The sequence below is a fragment of the Pectinophora gossypiella genome, chromosome 23, assembly GCF_024362695.1.
Source record: "Pectinophora gossypiella chromosome 23, ilPecGoss1.1, whole genome shotgun sequence".
NCBI lineage: Eukaryota > Metazoa > Arthropoda > Insecta > Lepidoptera > Gelechiidae > Pectinophora > Pectinophora gossypiella.
The window spans coordinates 7,331,012-7,354,573 of NC_065426.1; positions in this window are offsets into that span (position 1 = coordinate 7,331,012).

Here is a 23,562-nt window from a genome sequence, read left to right on the forward strand (position 1 = left end):
TCATTTATACCCAAATTCATGAAATTAGAAGGTTAAACAAAGGAAAATCTGTACACTGCCATCTATATTGTTTTTGAGAGACGTACGAGAGCCTGGAAAGTTCTTCATTACAATCATTAGTAACTGTTTGGCAACACGCTAAGTTAAGAAAACGGTCAAAATCTCCTTTGGTTTCCGCCGAAAATTCCCTTTACCCCAAGCCTAAAAAAAAGCAGGTGACGCATTGCAATCGCGCGCGAATATTTGCCACATCTCTTAAACACGTTAAAAAAGTTTGTTAAACCTAATTGTCTAAAATCCATTGAAAAGTGCATTGGCTATGGTCAGAAGACAAACCATATGATCGGCTATTAGTCAAAAAAATACTTTTGTATGCAGTATCTTACGAAAAATGATGATAAAATTGCAGCCTTTCACTTAAAATATATATTGCCGGTAAAATGACTATGCAATTTGAAAAACTGTAGAGCTATCGTAATTATCTCTGCAGGAATATAGTAAAAGAGAGTGGGGTTGAACCTGCGACAGCAGCGGTTCTCATACAAAATGCGCGTTAGAGCCTTTCCAACCTCTTTGTTCTACTTAAAGAAATGTATACCTACTGTGTTAATTGAATCTTTCAGTTCAAGAAATGCAATTCGACTTACTAAGTCTTGTTGCTATCGGAGGAAGTAAACCCATAGCGTCCAATTATCTAGATTGCACATCTAATCAGCACGGGCATACCTATAATTTCGTTCCCCTAAAGAATTGGAATTACACAGAACATTAGTTGCGTACAAATCTCGCGTAGTAAGACAGAATTCGACTCAAGCGAGGACATATGGCGTCGGTAAATCACGCCGAATCTGCGACTTTTATTAGGAAAGGGAGGGGTCGGTGCAGTAGCTGCACAGATTATATTGTGGACCAAGAGTCGGAAGAAATTTGGCGCTTGTAATTTGTGGAAAGGAGATTGACCAAAATCGATTGGTCCAAATGTCCACCACAGACGAACCTATTTACTTTGCAATACTTTGCAATATTCTTTATTTGCATACCATGATGGTGTACAAGTTTGTAAGTTACATGTATGAGTTTCACGTCATAGACCCTTTCGGGCACAACAAAATAGAAGTTTAAAAGAGAGGAGGAAGCTTTTCAAATGGTAACATCAGTATCATTAAGGTATTCACTGGTGCTGTAGTAACATTTATTAATGAGAAGTTCTTTTACCAAAATAAGCCGCTATAAATGGTGTTAGTGACATCGTAACGAAAACTTTGAGTGATGATTCTGAGTTGATATCAAGTGGAATTTTCCATTGCAAAAGTATGGAACTGAAAAAAAATAAAAAAGCTTTCAATTTTTTATGAATTTTCCGACAGGATATTCCACTTGATATCAACTCAGAATCATGGCCTGAATCATCCCCCTCAGTATTCGTTACGGTGTCACTAACACCCACACGTACTTCTACGGCTACCTATACGTACCTCACGAGCATTAATATGTATACCATGTCACATTAACTTTTTTGACAAATTGAACTGTAAGTCTCACTAAATGTCAAATATGTTAGTCCTAAAATGGGTACATTATATTGTTCATGACTGTACTTATACGGTGTGTAGGTCACATTGTAACAAATACATTGAGAGATGAGTCAGACCATGATTCTGAGTTGATATTAAGTGGAATTTTCCAAGGCAAATATAAAATTGAAAAAAAAAAACTCGGAAAAATCTTTATTTTCCGATGGAAAATTCCACTTGATAGTAACACTAATACGTACTCTGTACTTATAAAGTATTAGGTAATCGACCTTGATTACTGATTTTGACTATGTCGTGTGACTTGACGAAACTATTTTGTTATATGTCGTGAAAACTTTCCTCTTTCAACGATTTTGTATGCCAGTTTTTAAATGACTTTATGCTAAAACAAAACATACTTTTCAGTCACAAACTCTCGAACTATGCGGGACGGTTACCGTTCTTTATGAGATTTCGGCCGATAAAGGGAGAAGACCGCATACCTCCGAGAATATTCTGCGGCGAATCGCGTTTTGTTCAAACATTTGTCTCCAGTTTCAAATGCATAATATAAGTGGTACCTTTTTTTCAAATTTAATCTTATGTATCATCAAATCTCATCTCTTGTAATTTGTGTTATATAAACATAAAATAAGTAGCTATAGACACTAATAATCCGAGGGCGGAGCCTGGGGTTCTGTACTACAAGCCAACGCTTCTCACAGACCCCAGTCTCTCTCACCAACAACTGTATCTTAATCTTGTTTTATTGTTAATTACCAATTATCGTGTTGATGAGAGAGTAATAAACATATTTTTTATACATACATACATAAACTCACGCCCGTAATCCCTAATGGGGTGGGCAGAGCCACAAGTAATCAAAGACAACTTGCAGCCACTGTTGATACGATGTCGTAAGCTGGATATGATGAACCTTATGGTGATAAGGGATCAGCCTATCGCCCATAACATTAATCCATCATGTTAGAGGACACAATCCCTCTGTCGGTTTTTACGACATGCCCGGGAAGACAAGCAGCTGAACGTTTTCTATGTTTTTTTATTTGCTCCCAGAACAGCATAGAAGCACATATTTTTTATTTTATTCTTATTTATATTTTACATTTTTTTTTACACAAAACTATATATTCTCTGCTAAAAAAATGTATAGCGGAAATCGGACGTCGTTTAAGAGAGAGTGGAGATGAAAAAATGAAAATGAAAAATGAAAAAATGAAAATATTGTTTATTGTATCCGATACAGGACTTAATTAGGTACATTCATTTAATTATAAATACAGAGATATATCTTATATTAGGCAAATTAACTTAACTTAGTCAAAACTGCAACTATTACAATGAGAAAAAGCATTGTGTAAATAAGAATTGCGTGGTGTTACGATGAGTGGTGGATCATCAAAAGGGTAGTAGGGCCTCCGCTTGATCATAATTTAGTTCAGAAAGATATTTTGTAATTAAAAGACCAGCTTGTTGACCTAGATGCTAGGCTAGATGACCCCCGTGCAGGATTGTTCTTGGCGCAGAGGTTGTCCATTGCTGTACAGCGAGGAAATACGGCTAGTGTAATGGGCATCTTCGCGTCCGGATTAATTAGCGGCGGGCTTTTTGACGAGTGCAGAAAATGGCATTATTTTTGTCAATTATTGATAAGTCATTTCGTGTTTAGAAGTGTGAAAATAAAAAAATATATTACTTAATTATTTCTCTCAAATAATGGGCTAATTTCCAACTATTTCTCTGTTTAATAAAACTTTTAGGTACGAGGTTTACTCTTTGACCCAGCATATGCAACATGGAGGTTTAATTTATCTGCAGTTGCGCACAGCTGTTGGCGTAAATACCCGTACGGATGCTGAATGCAACAGCGCTTTTTCCGTCCAAAATATCAGGGAAAACAGCCGCAGTCGGAGATAGTGGGGAAAATTGCTTGAAAAAAGTACTATTGCTGTTAAAATTATGACGGCGTTGTTTGCGGGAGTCGTATTTACGTGACTAAGTCACTTCTTCAATTTCCGTGCTTCGGAAAGAAAGAAAGAAAGAAAGAAAGCAAGAAAGAATATACAATAAAAAAAAATAAAAATAGAAAGAAACGTTTATTATAAAGGGACTCCACAGTAACAAATTATATATAAGGAAGGCACCTTAAGCCGTTGGTTCCGGTTACTACTCACTGATGTAAGTATGTAGTCGTTACATGAGCCATGTCAGGGGCCTTTGGCGGCTCAATAGTAAACCTGACTCCAGGGTTGATGAGGTTGGTATTCCACCTCACAACCCACACGATAAGAAGAAGAAGAGTCACTTTATTCGTTCCCAATCTAGTATGGAAGACAAACTAAATATTTCGCTGGTAACAAACAATCTAGGAGTAAAAATATTTTCAATGTTTCTCGACAAACAATAAAGGCAGACAAACAAGCTTTCATATGAGATATAAATGTCGGCCAGAAGACATATTGCTCGTTGAAGATAAAATTTTACAGGGACCGCGGAGAATTTTAAAATGCGACACGACAAGCGTAGTCGTGAGAGAAATGTTAAAGACTGTGTCAGTCTGACTTTGCTTTTTAATAATTCACATCTTTTATTTTTATCTAGACACGCAACTGTCTTACATAAAAAGATAAACGCTTGTAAACCTATTGGTCCTGTATAATACTGTCCTGAGGTTCTCAGGCCTCCCTCAGGCCTGTTGCCTTAAATTTTGTACCGGGTGCAAGCTCTCAGCGCTCCCCATTTGGCCGGCCAAGTAGGTAATACCATCTGCGGCAAATCTACAAGACCGAATGTCCTTATTGTTTAACTATTAACTATTGTATCTAGATATCTTAATCTTAGGAGCATCAATGGTCCAGTTAGTTATGTTACGGCCTGTGTGGTCCAGTGGTTGAGCGTTGGACTCACGACCCGGAGGCCCCGGGTTCGTATCCCGGTGGCGACAAGTGACTTTTGTAATATCTTCGCGTTGTAGTAAAAACCTCGAAAATAGCTTTTTTAAAAATACATTCTGATGTAATTTTCTTCAGCAATACCTCGATTCCTTTCAATTTATAACCACAAATAAGTTTAAGGTAAGGTTTATCATATCCAGCTTATGACATCGTATCAACAGTGCTGTTGTATTTGATTACTTGTGGCTCTGCCCAACCCATTAGGGATTACGGGTGTGAATTTATGTATGTATTTTAAAACTACAAACATAACCTAAATTGAAATCAGCTTGTCTATTGTGTGATTTTGTATGTGATTTGTCGAAAAGGCCCTTACGTAGTTTTCTATTCAAGTCAACAGGATCCCACAGCTGACAAGCTTTCATTTTCATACAAATGTATGGAAACATCCACTCACATACAGTAATAACATCACGGTTAACGTAACACAAAATCAGATGCACATTTGTAATTCATATACTTACTCGTAACAGGGCAGTTACATATTTGGATTAAATTTCGTAACCGGAATATTCCGTTAATTAACATAACTATTGTTAATAGACATTAATAATTTATGGTAACATCTAAGTAAGGAAGTTTATAAATAATAAAGTCTGCATGCATCCTAAGATCTGTCTACCCCAATTGGACATAAACGCGATCTTGTATGTGGAGTTCAAGAATATGCAATTGGCACGATCAAGAATCCGTTGTACCCTGAAGAATTTCCAAAAATTACTAGCAATTTACAATAATGATGTAGAAAAAGATTTCAGCATTATCATCATTTAAATTTGAAACTAAAAGATTTGCAAAAGAAGGCATTACTTAGGCTAAAAATGAATGAAATTGTTCTCACCTCTACACTCGATTCAAGATTTATTTGAATAATGATGTCTCTTTGAAACCTTAACTTGTACCCTAAGTTCATAACTCAGAACCTAGTAACGAAGTATAGAATGTTTGAATATTAAAGATACTTATTTTTAAACACTCAAAGGCATAGATTTTTAAAGTCAAAGAAAAAAACCCTGTTCCCAGTAGTCTTACCAGTTGAACTACTGGGAATTTCCTTCCTAATTGTTCAGAGGCACCCGATAGCTTCAGTTTTTTTTTTTTGCTAGCACCTTCCCATTTACCTACACTGCGGTTTCCCATCGACCTGTATGATAATTCACCATGCAGCATTGGCTAGTATAGAGATATTGTAGATTTTCCGCAGGCGGCATTAACTACTTGGCCGGACAAATGGGGAGCGCTGAAGGCTCTCACCCGGTACAACGTTTAAGACAACAGGCCTGAGGGTGCCCAGTTGGGCGTGAACCTCGGCTCGGGGCGTCGTCTGAGAGGAAAAAATATTTGAAAGACTTAATCGACTCTAGTGGGTCGATAGCGATAAGCGCTGATTCAAGGAAGTCGTCGACCATACCGGCGGGGTCGGTATCGGGGTCCTGAAGTGTTTGGTGTCGCGAGCTAATTGGCTGGCTCTATGGCTAGAGTAATCGGGTCGTCGGGATCGTATATTACATCCTTCGGACGCCGATACTTTTCAGTACCGTCCTATAGATTTACGATAAGTTGAAATCTAGACTTTATTTATTTATTTATTTATAAAAAAGGTACACCAACAGCTTATATAATAAAACATTAAATAAAATAAAAGTTACATCAGGAATTAGACTGTTACATAAGCCAATTATAGGTGCACACAACATTTGCAATTTAAGACAAAGTAATCGTTTAGTAGATATCTAAATTATACAAATTATATAATTTGTATTAAAATTTAAAAAACAGATAATTAAAAAAATACATAAAAAAGTAAAATATATTATATTATGCTGGAGGACATAAATATTTATAAATTTTATCCTTATATTGGCCCCGATTCCTGCAGACACCGCCTAATTTTATTTTAAGTTATATCCGTCATTTTCATATCCGTCGAAAAGGAAAGGGACGGATGATTCACAGCTCTTAATTTTAGGAAGAATGAGTAAATGAATGAATAACCCGGGCGAATCAAAAGGTACGTCGCTGGTATGCAATCCGTTTGTCGTGCTGTCTACTTAACTATGTCGGGTTATTGACGGGTGTAAAATTTTTAGACGGTTGGTTTAGATTTGTGCTTAAAATTGACGTGTGTTCCATAAATTTTATGCTTGTCGATTACCCGTCCCTTTCCTTTTCGGCGGATAAGAAAATGACAGATATAACTTAAAATAAAATTAGATGGTATTTACAGGAATTAGCACCACTGCCTAAGAGAATTGAAAAATAGGTCTAGATCAGACATTGCGGCACATAGTTCTTTATGACTTATCGGTCTAAGTAATATTAGTACTCAATTTTCCAGGTAGATGGCACCGGCGTCGGCTTAATAACGATACATAGATCGAAAGAATTTCGCATGGACAGGAGGAGAACCCGGTGGTGTAGGTAAATGGGAAGGTTAACACACTCGTCCCAGCTTGACAAGAACTGCGAGTTTAAGTCCCGTCCGAGTCAGATTTTTTGTCTTTCTATTGAATTTTCTCTTTAGTACAGATGTCATATAGAGATAAACACACCGTTTGACATAATTAGAGTGAATAAACATTTACTATTTAAGCAAATATAGAGTTCCATGTGGTCACCCATCCTATGACCGGCCTATGCGAAAGTTGCTTAACTTCAACAATCGCAGAGCGCGTTTATCGCTGCGCCACCGTGATCCTCAAAAAAAAGTTTTCATCTCGAGCTCCTCCGTGCTCCGGAAGGCACGTTAAGCCGTTGGTCCCGGCTGCATTAGCAGTCGTTAATAACCATCAATCCGCACTGGGCCCGCGTGATGTTTTAAGGCCCGATCTCCCTATCCATCCATAGGGAAGGCCCGTGCCCCAGCAGTGGGGACGTTAATGGGCTGATGATGATGAGAGTTCCATAGTCTCTGCTTAATCCGGTGGGAAATAGGCGTGAGTTTATATATTATGTATGTTTATATATACGTAAGCGTGTTCCTATCATTAGGTGACATGCGGTTGGCCGACGGCCTACGTATTTTATATTAAAAGAAAACTTTTTCTTTGTTATGTTAAAGTCTCCTGTAACACATTAGTCTAAAACGGAGGATATGTTTTCATTTCCTAAATTACCCCGGCTGAGAATCAAATTGGTGATCACAAAGGTCACACCCTAGATTATACAAATCAGCCTGCAACAGGCTGACATGACTAAATAACCTATTTTGAATCTCCTCGGCACGGGAGAATAACTGAGTCAATTATGCCTCAATCCCTTTGATTCAGATGACGGAGATTGACTATGAAACTAAACTGATTGTTAAGCTGCAGTTTGGACGACGGGTTTGGATAGCAAACAACGGCTTAGGTATAATTAATTTTGCGCTGATGAATAGATAAAGGTGAATGATGATGGTGTAAACGCGGATCAGTGTCGGAGCTTTATCATTGGAAAATTGAAGGATTTTGAGAAAACGGCGGGTACTAAGTGAAATTTAGAGCAGTTTATTAACAGTTGAATTACAGTTGGTTTGTAGTTGGATTACAGTTGGTTCGCAGTTTAAATGTAGTTAGGCTAACCATACAAGAAAATGCATCGGAGCTGGATGTTCCAGGTTCAAATCCCGGTGGGGACATATCACAAAAAAAGACTGGTTAGGACACTGCAGGTTATACAGATTGTTTGCAACTTTGTTAACCCCCCAGTTATGTGTCATAAAATAGCTCATCTATATGTGCTAATCAATCAATAATTCTTTATTGCACAAAACATATACACAGGAATAAAAATAAGCACAATAGGCGGCCTTATTGGTCAACAGCAATCTCTGCCAGACAACCTTAGGGTGAAAGAAGTTTATGCATTGGGGCGCGGGATGGCTAATCCTAACACCTCAAAGGCATGTTTTGGGACCTATTAATATTGACGTTTGAAACTCAAGACATTGGTGAAATATCCCACAATTAAGACGTATTTGCATACGTTATGAGTTAATTGGTACTGTATCGAGTTGACTACCCTATAATATTACAGTTCCTGCTATTTCGTAATTAAATACGACGTTTATGTAACTAATACTAGTATTCGTCACACGAATCATAATTGCGTCATTTCCTTTACCTTTATTAACATAAATATTTGATACTACCTCTTGCCTAGGGCTTCGCTCGCGTTAAATACGGAGTGACACAGTTCCCATTTCCTATAGTACCAATTTTTAGCTTCCCACTTGCCTGAAAATTGCTGAATGCTCCATACAAACTTCCACCCCTCATTTAAGGGAAGTTCGGGATTAGAAAGTGACAAAAAGTAGCATATATCACTCTCCATCCTTTCAACGATGGACAAACAAACAGACCACACACATACACTTTCCTTTTTTTTGATGTGACTTATTCTAGATTTGCCGCAGATGGCATTAACTACTTGGCCGGACAAACTTGCTTCCCTTTTCGGGCATCTGACAAAGAAATTGTGCCATTTCTAACATAACAGACTTAGCCTTTGGCCTTTGGCGGCTCAATAGCTACCCTGACACCAGGGGCCTGTTTAATAAAACTTACAATTGTAAATTACAATGACAATTTGATGTACATTGCGGAGTGTGTGATCACAAATATTTTGCAGTTTCATATTAGCTACGTAAGGAACATCAAATTGTCGTTGTAATTTACAATTGTAAGTTTTATTAAACAGGCCCCAGGTCATGTGTGGATTGTGAGGTGGATTACCAACCTCATCAACCCACAAGACAGAAGAAGAGACATAACAGATTTATGGTCCAGGCGTTAGGCTGATTCCTTGTCACCATAAGATTAATCATATCCTTTCAGGACTTCGTATCAACAGTGGCAGCAAGTAAGAAAGAAAGAAATAATGTATTTTCATGTTTGACGCCACATGAAGGTTGATGGTAGGGCTGGCAGAGGAAGACCTAGAAGGACGTATATTGACCAAATAGGAGATGTCCTTAAAAAAGGTTTAGTACGTACGATCTACTCTAAACCCACGTGCGCGTATGAAACGATTGATGAATGTGCAGGAAGCAAGAGAAGTGTCTCAGGATCGAAGCAAATGAATTCCATTAGCTCTGGTTACCCCGGTGGGAAATAGACGTGAGTTTATGTGTATGTATGTATGTTGACGCCACATTAACAAACTTAAAGGAGATCATCGGCTCTCCATACTTTGGCCGGCCCAAATTTGAAAGTGCCGGCCAGAGAAAAAAAATGTGTCGAACCTTTCGAGTAGATTGCTCTGAACATTTTTTACTATGACACCAAACGTGTATAACCATTAGTTTGGCTTTAATTGGATTTTAAAAATCACGATTTTTCATACATTTTATAAAAAAAATTATTATGTCCGTTGGGAAAAAAAGGGATACAGGCGTATTACAAAGGACCTTTAGAACATTTATTAGTACGGCGCCAAACTTCTATGACCATTATTTTGACTTTTATTGGACTTTCCGTTTTGGTTAATATGTTAAAATGCCGACAATCGAAAAAAATACGTCGAATCTGTCTAATAGTTGCTTCTCAATATTTTTTAATATGACACCAAACATCTATGACCATCATTTTGACTTTTATTGGAATTTCCGGTTTAGTTCAAATGTGAAAAGTGCCGACCACCAAAAATACCATGTAGAGAGTATCGAGTAGATGCCTATTAACATTTTTTTCTATAGCACCAAACGTGTACAATCATTAGTTTGGCTTTTAGTTTATTTTAAAAATCTTGATTTCTTATTTATTTTGTTTAAAAATAAAGTGCTTTGGGCAAAAATTGCGGTACGGCGGATTACAAAGAACCTTTAGAACATTTAATAATCTGGCGCGAAACATTTTTGACCATTATTATGACTTTAATTCGTCTCTCTTTCCGTTTTGGTTCAAATGGGAAAATGTCAGCCAGCGAAACAAAATAAGTCAAATCTTTTGGTAAATTACTTGAAACGAATTTTTTTACTATATTACCAAATGTAGACTTTGGCGTTTATTGGACTTTTTAAAAAATCTTTTTTTATATACATTTTAACAATGACAACAAGCAGAGCTTTCCCAATGACTAGTTATTATTCAGATAAATACTTTGTGTTATTGTTTTGTGTGTTGTTAGGTGAACTTCTATATTAATACGACGTTGGCTGTACTTTTTGCATTCGACTCAACGTTACGGCCTAAGTTTAGGTTGAATTATGGTATTGATTCATCTTGATCGTAGATGGTTACCACCCTCCAAAGATAAGCTTGCCATCTAGTGACGAAACTCGTATTTTGGCATGACGTCTGAAGAAGCTGTTAGGGAAGACAGGAGTCAGGCAGTTATGTTTTGCATGTATGCCGATCACAATGTCCTGGTGCTACTCGGCCGATATAGCACAGTACCTCACATTTCTTAAAAAAAAAATAAGCTTCTAAAGCGTGTATCACCATCAGGTGAGATAGTGGTCAAACGAAAACCTATTTTTGATTTATAAAAATGTGTCCAATGACGATCACGATATTACGCCTTTACCTGCATTATCGCCAGATAAAACTTTTTTCGCCAAAGTGTAGGTATCTATGAAAACTCCAGATTTTGGAGAAATCTAATCGAGTTCAAAATAGTGGTCATAGACGTTTAATGTCAAAGTAATAAACATTCTGACGATCCTTTAAATAACGCGCCTGTCATATTTTATTTTATAACAAAATAAATCAAAAATCGAGGTTTTAAAAATCCAACAACAGCCAAACTAATGGTCATACACGTTTATTGTCATAGTGAACAATGTTTACAGGTATCTTCTCGATAGTTCTGACATGTGTTTTTGCTGACCGGCACTTTTCACATAGAAACTAAAACGTAAAGTCCAATAAAAGCCAAAATAATGGTCATAGACGTTTGGTGCCATAATAATAAATGGTCAAATGGATAAGTTTTAACGGGATATACCAATATTGTTTCTTGGCCGGCACTTCACATTTTCACCAAAATGTATGAAAAATACAAGTTTTTTTTAATTCGAATAAAACCGAAAATATTGACGCTACAGCTTTGGTGCCATAGTAATAAATGCTCAGACGGATAAGTTCTAAGGATATATACCATTTTTGTTAATTGGCCGGCACTTTACATTTTCACTAAAAATGTATGAAAAATCCAGTTCTTTTAATTCGAATAAAACCGAAGATATTAAGACTACAGCTTTGGTGCCATAGTAATAAATACTCAGAAGGATAAGATCTAACGAAATATAGCAAAATTATTTTTTGGCCGGCACTTTGACTTCTGGGCCGAAATCCGATGATCTCCTTTGCTTAAATAACTAAAAGACAGACTTAATTAAAAATATATCAATCACCTATAATACATAATGTAGAGGCGTCCAAAATAAAAAAGACCTCCCTCAGCATAATTCCATGACACGTGCTTAGCAAGGGCGACGGCGCTGGTGTTATGGTAGACCTATCGTGAGCCACCGACATACCAAACTCAATGAGGATAAAAACTGCCTGTTAACGATGGGCTCCTTGGAATGTCATTGGCATATTTTTCTTTTTTGATATGACATTTTATTATATTATGTAAATGCTGTTGTTTTTTTCTGTTGTACTGTCTTCGTTGAATTCAGCTCTAGTTTCAGCGCGTATTGATTTTTGCTTTGCGATATACATTTCGAGGTGCAATTTTCATTATGCAGTCGGGTTTTGCGTTGTTCTATAATAATTATTTATTTATTTATAACTTTTTGGTATTTTGAAGATTATAATGCGAGTACCAGCCTTTTCTTGTAACTATTGTTGACAGCCCCTGCCCTCTAGTGTCGAGTAGCGGAGTCAACAACTGACAACAATTCGCTTCTCATCAATAGATGGCGTTATCGAATTATTATACGATATTTGTAAACAGATGCAACGAATATCCCGTTGGACTTTCGGGATAAAATGTATCCTATGACACTCCCGTGATTAAGACCGTTATTTCAAAATCCATCAAGTCGTATAGGCTACAGGAAGCCACAAAGAAACAGACAAACAGTCATGAGCAATATAATGTACCCACTTTAGGACTCTGTCGCACTAACATATTTGACATTTAGTTCAATTTAACAGTTCAATTTGTCAAAAAAGTTAATGTGACATGGTAGCAAAGTATATACATATTAATGCTTGTGACCGTACATACAGGGTGGCCCAGAAGTTCAGGTTCAAAATGAAAAATTAGATAGAGGGGCTCATTAGCTACTAGAAACACCCCCATGTATGTTCAGCAAATATTTACGGTTTAGGAGATAATGACCCATTTTGTACCTTTTTCTAGATTTTCTACCTTACTTCAGAAATAATCATTTTGTCGCTATCCCTTTCTTAATAAATATTTTATTTTATTTCACAACTATGCCTAAGTCTGTGTACCGCTCAATCAAATATAAAGCAAAGCGAAATCAAATATAAAAAAAAAAAAATCGGAAGCCAAAGTGAGAATTCGACCAAAATTGTTACAGTTGTTAAAACTTCGCCGAAGAATAATAAACACATGAGATTGTCATGGACCCTGAAAGTATTTCTAAAAACTGCTCCATTTAATAGGATTTTAGAAACATTAATAAAAAGTACCCTTAATATGGGCAAAAAACTAAGTAATTAGCCCTCAAAGATTGCAAGACAGACAGATTTGAAGGAAAATTTGACATTCTCATACAATGTAGCTGCTTATTTCTAACGTTGTTAAAGGTGCTCAAAGACACATTTTCAATTAAAAGTAAATAAAAATCACGCTTCCAATCGCTAACAGGGTAGACATAGCAACAATCCGAAGACAAAACTTGCAGTCACTTTTGGTATTCGTATTTTAATGAAGGTACTTACATAGATTTCAAGGAAAAAGTTATCCCCAAATACTGTTGGTGATTCATACTACTGGATACTCTGAATCACCAACAGTGTCTGTCTTGCAATCTTTGAGGGCTAATTATTTAGTTTTTTGCCCATATTAAGGGTACTTTTTTGGATGTTTCTAAAAGCCTATTAAATGGAGCAGTTTTTAGAAAAACGTTCAGGGACACTGTTGGTGATTCATAGTATCCAATAGAAACAGTGTTAGGGGATAACTTTTTCCTTGAAATCTATGTACTTACCTTCATTAAAATACGAATACCAAAAGTGACTGCAAGTTTTGTCTTCGGATTGTTGCTATGTCTACCCTGTTAGCGATTGTAAGCGTGATTTTTATTTACTTTAAATTGAAAATGTGTCTTTGAGCACCTTTAACAACGTTAGAAATAAGCAGCTACATTGTATGAGAATGTCAAATTTTCCTTCAAATCTGTCTGTCTTGCAATCTTTGAGGGCTAATTACTTAGTTTTTTGCCCATATTAAGGGTACTTTTTATTAATGTTTCTAAAAGCCTATTAAATGGAGCAGTTTTTAGAAATACTTTCAGGGTCCATGACAATCTCATGTGTTTATTATTCTTCGGCGAAGTTTTAACAACTGTAACAATTTTGGTCGAATTCTCACTTTGATTTCCGATAACTTTTTTTTTATATTTGATTTCACTTTGATTTATATTTGATTGAGCGGTACACAGACTTAGGCATAGTTGTGAAATAAAATAAAATAATTATTAAGAAAGGGATAGCGACAAAATGATTATTTCTGAAGTAAGGTAGAAAATCTAGAAAAAGGTACAAAATGGGTCATTATCTCCTAAACCGTAAACATTTGCTGAACATACATGGGGGTGTTTCTGGTAGCTAATGAGCCCCTCTATCTAATTTTTCATTTTGAACCTGAACTTCTGGGCCACCCTGTATATACACTTGAAAGACATTACCCTACTCAGCTGTCGGGTAAAAAGCGAATGCATCTTCGCTAGGCTCTCAGGTGTGTTTGAAATCCAGTAATGAATGTATAAAGGTCTGTACGATACAACCAATTTCATTTCACCGATACGACGAAAGTAGTTCATTTTGGAAACTTAATCTCTTTCTGACACAGAAATGGGTCGAAATAAGGACGGTCGTGCACTCCCATGGGATATAAAGAGTATTATTATTCTGAATCAAAATATAGATATGGCATTTAATATTATTTGTATACGGTATTGCATCATAATTATCATTCTTAAGGGTCATATCTCACTAAGGCACCATGACGCAACCATTGTCGGTTTGTTGTTTTCAGGTGGCTTATTGTAATTTGCCGCAAATGGCATTAACTACTTGGGCGGATTGCATTAACTACTTGACCGGAATGACATTAATTACTTGGCCGAATGGCGTTAATGGTCGGATGGCATCAACTACTTCGCTGAATGGTATTAACTAGGTACTTGGTCGGATGGCATTAATTACTTGGCCGGATGGCATTAAATACTTGGCCGGATGGCATTAAATACTTGGCCGGGTGGCGTTAACTACTTGGCCGCATGGCGTTAACTACTTGGCCGGATGACGTTAACTACTTGACTTGATGGCGTTAACTATTTGGCCGGAATTAACTACTAGCCAGAATCGCATTAACTAGTTGGCCGAATGGCGTTAACTATGTGGCCGGAATCGCATTAACTACTTGGCCCGATGGTATTAACTACTTGGCCAAAATGTACGCAGCGGTCTCAATGCTACCTCGCCTGATTTCTTGTTGGTTTCGCAACCAACTACATACACTTTGGTGGTGCGACTGTGGTGACGCCACCATGGTGTCCTGGTGGCCCATGTCTCACTAGCACTTTAACACCAAGTGTTTAACTAGTCGTGTGTGTGTGTCTAAAGAGTATCCTAGACAGACTAACGTGCCCTTCGAAGTCCGAAATCTTCTTATTTTAATGTTAATCCGGTAATTTCAGCCTGCAATGTCCTAACATAGTCAGGCATGGAATCAAACCCAGACACTCCAAGTCGTGAGGCCTACGCTCAACTACTGAACCACAAAGGCCATTATTCAGGTTAGGTATGAAGACCCTGTGACAATGGGATCACGCTAGGAAGATGACGACCAAATTTTGCAAGTTGTCTTCGACGCTGATGGGTCAGAATTTACTGAACGTTGCCCTTTATCTAAAACACAGGTGACGGAACCCATATCAATTTTAAGGATCCGCGTAGTGGACAATATCGGAGAACCCTCGTAATATTATCTGCCAATGAGCTTTAAATAGAAAAGGATTCATCTTTTCTAATCCAAAAAGGTGTCGATTATAGCGACACAATTTTATTTTAGTTCAGCAGATCCAATGGATCTGAATGGATGTGGCGGGAAGCCGCTGGATGCGGGCAGCGCAGGACCGATCGTCGTGGAGATCCTTGGGGGAGGCCTATGCCCAGCAGTGGGCGTCGTACGGCTGATGATGATGATGATGATGAGATCCAATGGATACAAGGTGTTAGTTATGCCATACCGGATACTGAGGGGGATGATTCAGCTCATGATTCTGAGTTAATATCAAGTGGAAATTTCCGTCGCACTCACTCCCCTCCATGGTGAAGGGTGTATTACTATGTATATACTAACTATATTATACACCCATTCCTCGACAGCTATCTCTCCCAAGTAATAGGGACATATTATAGAGAGTGTTAGTGACATAGTAACGAAAACATTGAGGGATGATTCGGACTATGATTCTGAGTTGATATCAATTGGAATTTTCAAAAGTATGGAACTGAATATACATTAAAAATGCACTAAAGTTTTCATTAATTTTTCGACGGAAAATTCCACTCAAGATTATGGTCTGAATCATCCCTCAAAGTTTTCGTTACGATGTCACTAGCACCCTGTAGGTATATGTGTATGTATTACAAAATGCTAAGAGAGAAGTATATTCAGTAACCAGGCTAGTGGATGTCACCCGTTCATTTCCCGGCGCGGAAACCGACCGCGCTGTTTCCTCACAAGGTCGCCGGTCGCACGCTGAATTGTAAACGTACAGATAGTTCAAATAGCGCAGACGCGACAAAAGGAACACAAATTCAAATTCAAAAATGTCTTCATTCAGTAGGAAACATAGTTATACTTTGAATCGTCATTTTTTAAATAACGAACGTCTCATCCGATTAAAACTACTGCAGCTTCTCACAACTTGTTTTCGCGGCGGTTTTGTTTTGAACGTCTAGGAGACGTTCTTTAAAAAAAAACATAAAATACTGTATACAATTTAGTTCTGAATAACATAGCATGACGCCTTTATCCCACAAAGGGTTTGGCAGAGGTGTAGCGCCAGAGACGTTTAAGTCGCGCGTAATATGGGGCGAGCCTACCGGGCACAAAATGTTAATTATCTAAGATCCAAACGCACAAAGTTGAATTCACAATACGATGTAAGTGAAGCCCTTTTATAAAGGACACCACCACTATTGTTGACCAGTCCACTGGATTACAATAATCGTAAGTCTTCCTCTTTCTTGCCAAACTTACCAATTATTACTATTAGGTAAAAAGACTTCGATAATTTGTCGCGTCTGCAAACTTGCTTCGCGTTAGTCTATGCCCTGTCCTCGTTTATATGGATGAAATATTTTCTTGGCACCGCCTTACTTGTAGTTTCCTTCATGCTCGGTTTGTCCCCTAAATGCTTGAATTTAGTTTGAAATTGACTCGGTTTACATTACACTATCTTGATTTATGCTCGCCTGGTAATGCTAGGGCTTTGCTATGCATAATAATAATTGACAGGAAGAAGCGTTTTGTATTTTTTTATCGAGTTTCTGAGTTCGGTTCCCAGTTAGGTTAGGTTATTGGACCTTGCGTTGGTGGAGTATTCAGCTATCACTACATATACTGACACACTAATATATAATATATATCGTACTTAAATAAGCTGGCTGGAGTGAACTTATAAAAACTCTGTTTCTGCCATGGACAATTGTATGTCCAATGCCCAGAATCTTTACATTCTATCCCCAAATGGAAAGACATATAATATCGTCCACAGTGGCATATCAAAATAATATTCTGTTCCGAGCAGTGGGACACCTCAGGCTAGATAAGCTAAAGAAGAAGATTTCTTTTCTGTGTTCTAAAACAGAAAAGGGGAACCGTGTTACCACGATTTTAACGCAAGCGAAGCCGCGAGCAAAAGACAGCTTATCATTTTTACACCTGCAATTTATGCTCACAAAATGACAGTTCCAATTTATGGACAGTAATACCATATCCACCACGAACATAATTATTTTAAACTCAGTTGAAGACTTGGATATGTGAAATTGCCCGCAAATTTGAACTAAAATAGCAACACATAACTCGTTGGTGCCTAGTGTCTTGAAAGCACTTTGTCGCCACCAAATAGGTTAGACCTTCCGTAGGACTAGGCGCACAGACTGAGGGCTGACTAGACTTAGCCCCGAGATTGGAGGACATCGCTTGAAGCGATTACCTTCTTTCGAGGCAACACTTTTTCAATGGCAAAAGGAAATGTTTTTGCGATTACAATCGAAACCCTCGGTTTGCGAAGCGGACACAGACCACAATCTCACCTGATGGTAAGTGACGTGTGGTCTAGGGTGGATGGTGGTGACCCACACCATATCGTCACTTACCCATAATCGGTAACACCCATGTTACCGGATTTATCATGTCAGTGATGCTTAATTATGTCAAAATGGCCGTCTTAGCGTACTTAGTCTAAACCGGTAATTACACTACTCAATCTCCCAGACCGATGCATTGAGATCAGGAAAATCGATACTATTAGACAAGATAGATAAAATACTTTATTGAGCACAATGGACACAAAATACAGAGATAAGGACAACATATAAAGAAAAGCACAACAGGCGGCCTTATTGTTCGTGCAGCAATTTCTTCCAGGCAACCTTTGGGTACAGGAAAATTTCGTAATGAATATAATAATAGCGGGTTAGTACATTCTAACAAAATAAATAATTAAAAGCAAGCAAGCAAGCTTACTAGCTCAAGATCTATGCTATTACATTAGCATGGTATGTGCATGTAATGAAGAGAAAAGAAAGGCTTATAACGAGGAAAGTTATGAGTATGAATGTGAATAATAGGAGTAGGAAGCGACTTAACCTCCTAAGGCCCGGATTTCCAGACACAATAGTTAAACAATGGGATTAGTACTAATAGTAGGGCCGTGGGCCTTAGGAGGATATAATAAATACTGGTTTAGTGCCACTACCTACTGTACCACAAGACTTTATGTTATTTTGGCAAGACTGCGTGGAACTAGAGACCCTTGAACAATGTCACATGTTAAGGTGGCCAAATAACTTGTAATTAAGAACATTCGCTGTGTCTAAAGGTTAGGTTACACAGTGCAAGCTAACATGCGAGATGACCGAGTCAGTTATTGAGGTGCAGCTACTAAGGCCCGGATTTCCAGACATAATAGTTAAACAATGGGATTAGTACTACTAGTAGGGCCGTGGGCCTTAGGAGGTTAAGAAAGAATGATATGTCTGTGAAAGGTGTGACAACTGAGATGACGACTGACATAGAAATGAATGGAAGAGAAATACCTACATGTTGTGCCGACCCCACCTACAATGGGATAAGGGCAGAAGGATGATGATAGACTAGCTCGATATCGTGGTTACCATGGTTACGCCCCACCAACTCACTCGATAGACTAGCTCCATATCGTGGTTACCATGAATACCATCCTGATCGTCGCGCCCGTGGACTTGACGCAACGGGCAGGATAGATTGGCAACGGCTTAAACATGATCGTCCAGTCTATACCAGTCCTAGTCTGGGGCAAGAAACTAATCATTAGTTGGCAAGTTCATACAAGTTGGAAGTAGTTGGTCCGTAAACGTTTGTGATGGGAAACCGTCTTCATATGAGTTACAACTATTGTTTTACTTGTTATTGTAAACACGATGTGTTTGCTTTACGCATCGAGAATTTGCTAAGTTAGACGTTGTTAGAGCTACAGCATAGATGCCAGTGAAGTGAGGAGATTGTAGCTATTTGCGTGTGTTAATACAATAGATAATAAATAGATGAAATATATAGCTCCCTCCCACATAGTGGGGGCAGCTTCTCAGCCAGGCGCGGGGACTGCGACTGCAGAATCAGGCGGCGCGGCGTAAGTATCAGGGTTTGGATGCAGGTTTTATTTTACTGCCTTTTGCTGTGGAAACGATGCGATGGGTCCATAGGGTTTCTGAAGCGCATCAGTTTTTAAAGATATCAGAATCATTTATACATCGTAATTATCATGAATAACCCTCAAACCCCCAAGCCCTCTCAACCCCTTCCTCTCTTTCCTTCTATGATGTTTTTAATAAATTCGTCGTGTCTTATTAGGTGTCCAATCATCTTGCCTCTTCTGTCCTCAATAGTTCTCAGTATTTGTCTTTTTTTACACATGGGACTTAAAACATAGTTGACAAGGAGTGAGTGTACTACGTATATACCTCAGCCTACCCCTACGAGGATACAGGCATGATGTTATATTATGCTGTCATGTTAGAAAGGACAGAATACAATCACATAAATGACTGGACATGCAATCGTGGCATCCTAATCCGTTGGGCTCGTTTGGATGTCAAAATGTCTCAGGCTTAAATGTCAAATCTGCATAATTTTGAGTTAGAATGGAATTGCAAACAAGCACACACGGATGCATAGGAATTAGAACAGGTATCATATCCCATTTATAGCGGAAATCGGACGTCGGTTAAGATACAGTGGAGATGACCAGAAATTACAAGAAACTGCTACAGCAACACATCTTTTAAAAACCAATGAGCGTATACATTACAAGTTATTTAATAACTAGAGGAACACATTCAATACCAGACATTTTTATCATTTCGACTTTCTGACTAGTGCAGTAACTTAACACGACAATTGACACTGTTCTAAGTGTCGTGTTAATTTATTGTGCAAATTGTTTGTATAAATAAAGCAATTGATTTACAAATGATTTGAACAATTTTGAGTTTTTGATCATCTTATCACAACCCATAGGTTGTGAGGTGGATTACCAACCTCATCAACCCTGGGCTATTATTGAACCGCCAAAGCCATGACTCATGTAACGATTACATACTTATATCAGTAAGTAGTAACCGGGACTGACGGCTTAACGTGCCTTCCGCACGGATCATCTTTCTTTTTGGACAATCAGGTGATCAGCCTGTCATGTCCTAACCAAACTAGGGATCAAAAAGTGATTTTTGTGATATGTCCCCACCGGGATTCGAACCCGGGACCTCCGGATCGTGAGCCCAACGCTCAACCACTGGACCACCGACGCCGTCTCAAAGCTGAGATTAGTTTATTAATACCTTTAGTTCCTCTTGATTGTTGATTGTTGGTCGTCCGCCCGGCCCGTACAACTCAACAGTCAAACACATCATTCAAATTAATCCGGAGCACAATATCCTGTACGTTGTACATTGATTGATGACTCGATACCAACGAGACGTCGGCGGGTACATAAATCGGATTATTAAATAACGATAATCGATTCTCGATTTGCTTGTCTTGTGTTAATTAATTCCGGTTCGGCCTTCGCATCTGTCTGTCTCAGTTATCGGGAGAATCGGTTTGTTTCTTCAACTTGAAGTTGGAATATGTTCTTATCGAGTTTGGTTTTGACGGCATAGATATGCGAAGTTTTTTTTTTTATTATTATAGTCACTGTGGTCCTCTGCTTCACAGGCTTGCTTCTTAGTTCATCTTACGATGCATGTAACTCTGACTGGCTCATTGGGACGTTCTTTCGAGGATACTTCGAGGAGGATTTCAATCATGAAAGAAAAAAGGTTGGCGTTGGTTTACTCATCGCCAGCTATGATCAAGTCCCATGTAATAAATAGGAGACAAGCTAATTCCTGGACAACCACGCGATGTCAATTATCTATTATCAGTTATTACTTGAATTCAGTGGTTTAAGTCAAGTTGTCTTGAATTCAGGAGATTCAAACAAGTGACACTAATTTCAGGGCCCCGATACCGACCCCGCCGGCGTGGTCGATGATTTCCCTCATTCAGCGCTTATCGCTATCGACCCACCAGGCTTGATTAAATCTTTCAAATATTTTTCCTCTCAGACGACGCCCTGAGCCGAGGTTCGCGCCCAACTGGGCACCCTCAGGCCTGTTGTCTTAAACGTTGTACCGGGTGAGAGCCTTCAGCGCTTCCCATTTGTCCGGCCAAGTAGTTAATGCCATCTGCGGCAAATATACAATAAGTCACGTCAAAAAAAAGTGACACTAAGATGTACTTCTTCTGTGTTTGTCATAAAAGAGCAAAATACGCGCTCTGTTTAATTACTTACTACAGAGCTCAGAGAGTGAGAGATATGCACACAGGTGAGTGTATGTAGATTCCAGATACGAGACAAGTGACACAAGTAACATAGAGATACTGCTACTAGAATAGACAAATATCATCATCACTAATTTAAGAGCCACGCTCTTGTCGGTGTAGCATTTGCCATGCATTTCCAGTGAATAACATCAAATTAAAAATTTTAAATACCCCCGACCAAAAAAAAAATTTTGAACTTAATTATCATGACAAAAGGTTAAAAATGCTAAACCCTATAAAAAGCAAAATATAAGTTATCCCACATATGCTTGCAAGCAAACTGAGCGTGTAACATTCCTATTACACTGAACAAACGACCTGATGACCTTGGAGACCTGAACCGATTTCCACCAAACATAGCTAAGAACACTCTCGACTGATATACCTTTCAAACAAAAAAGCCGCATTAAAATCGGATCATCCGTTTGGGAGCTACGATGCCACAGACAGACACATACACATTTACACAGACACGTAAAACTTATAACACCCCGTTGTTTTTGCGTCGGGGGTTGAAAATAGGGCAGTGGATTCCCTCTTGCCATCCGCCCCGCAATACTCTGTCTGACGTGAGTGGGATCGCGCCGTACTAAGGCTCCTGGCCTCCGCCTCTGAATAGTACTTATGTTATGCTTTGTAATATTCTATCTCACCTTCCGAGAAACTGTGAAAGGCATACTTACAATACAAGGAATCAAAATAAAATTGCTAGGTACTTATCTAAAATCTCTAAATTAAATTCGTCTTTTTTATATGCGCTTTAACAATACAATACTAGACAGTATTTTGAATTTGACAGAAAATAAGTCTAAAGCTCATGTGAAGCATAATTTAAAGAAGTGTTCCTCTAGTTATTAAATAACTTGTAATGTATATTCTATATTGATTTAAAAGATGTGCTGTTGCAGTTTCTTGTCATTTCTTCTCCTCAACCATAACACTTTGTGAAATGACGTAGATTCAAAATGTTACGTTGACCTTCAACAAGTTTATCCATGATAATTACGTTGAACAAATGATTCTGATTTCTTCATATAGAAATAATTAATTGAGCCACCAAATCGATAATATCCACTTTCAAAACTTCACCACGTGGTGTCGTAGAGAAAGACCAGGAAGAGCTTACATGGAAAAAATTAAAGAGAAGGTGAACGTCGTGTCTTATATGGAAGTCAAAATCTTGGCCCTTTATAGACAAGATTAGAGAATGCTACACCGACAAGTGCGTGGCTCTCAAATTAATGATGATGACGAAAAATGTCGTATCTAGTTGTACTCTAAATCTCACAGGAAGCATTACAATAGAATGGTATACAGTTCCTCAAGAGTTCTTCACTTGTTTCCGTCTTTGTACTCTGCAAGCTTTGAATCTGATACTGTTGTAACTTACTATCTTTAATGTGAAATTATGATTATCATTTTAGAACAACTTTTCTACTATCTACTTAAGAATAAAATAAATTTATTGCCAGTAACAGTTCACATTTTTCTATAAGAACTAGGTAATTATGAATATTACGAATACGGGCAAAAGGAAATGGCTCAGCTTGTGCTGTGATGGAGCTACTTATGGCACCATCCAGCGCTGGTTTTCAGTCATTTCCTGTTCCTGGGATATTTATGACTTATTGGTGAGACTTTCGCACATTGATATACAACTTTTTACCAGTCAAAAACGTTAATCCCCGGTTCGTGTAAGACTATCGCATAATTTATGGTAATACGAGGAACTGGGCTATTGGGTTGGAGGTTATTATTATTGTAATGTTCTTTATATATTTCGGAACTCCGGATTCCCGGACTTT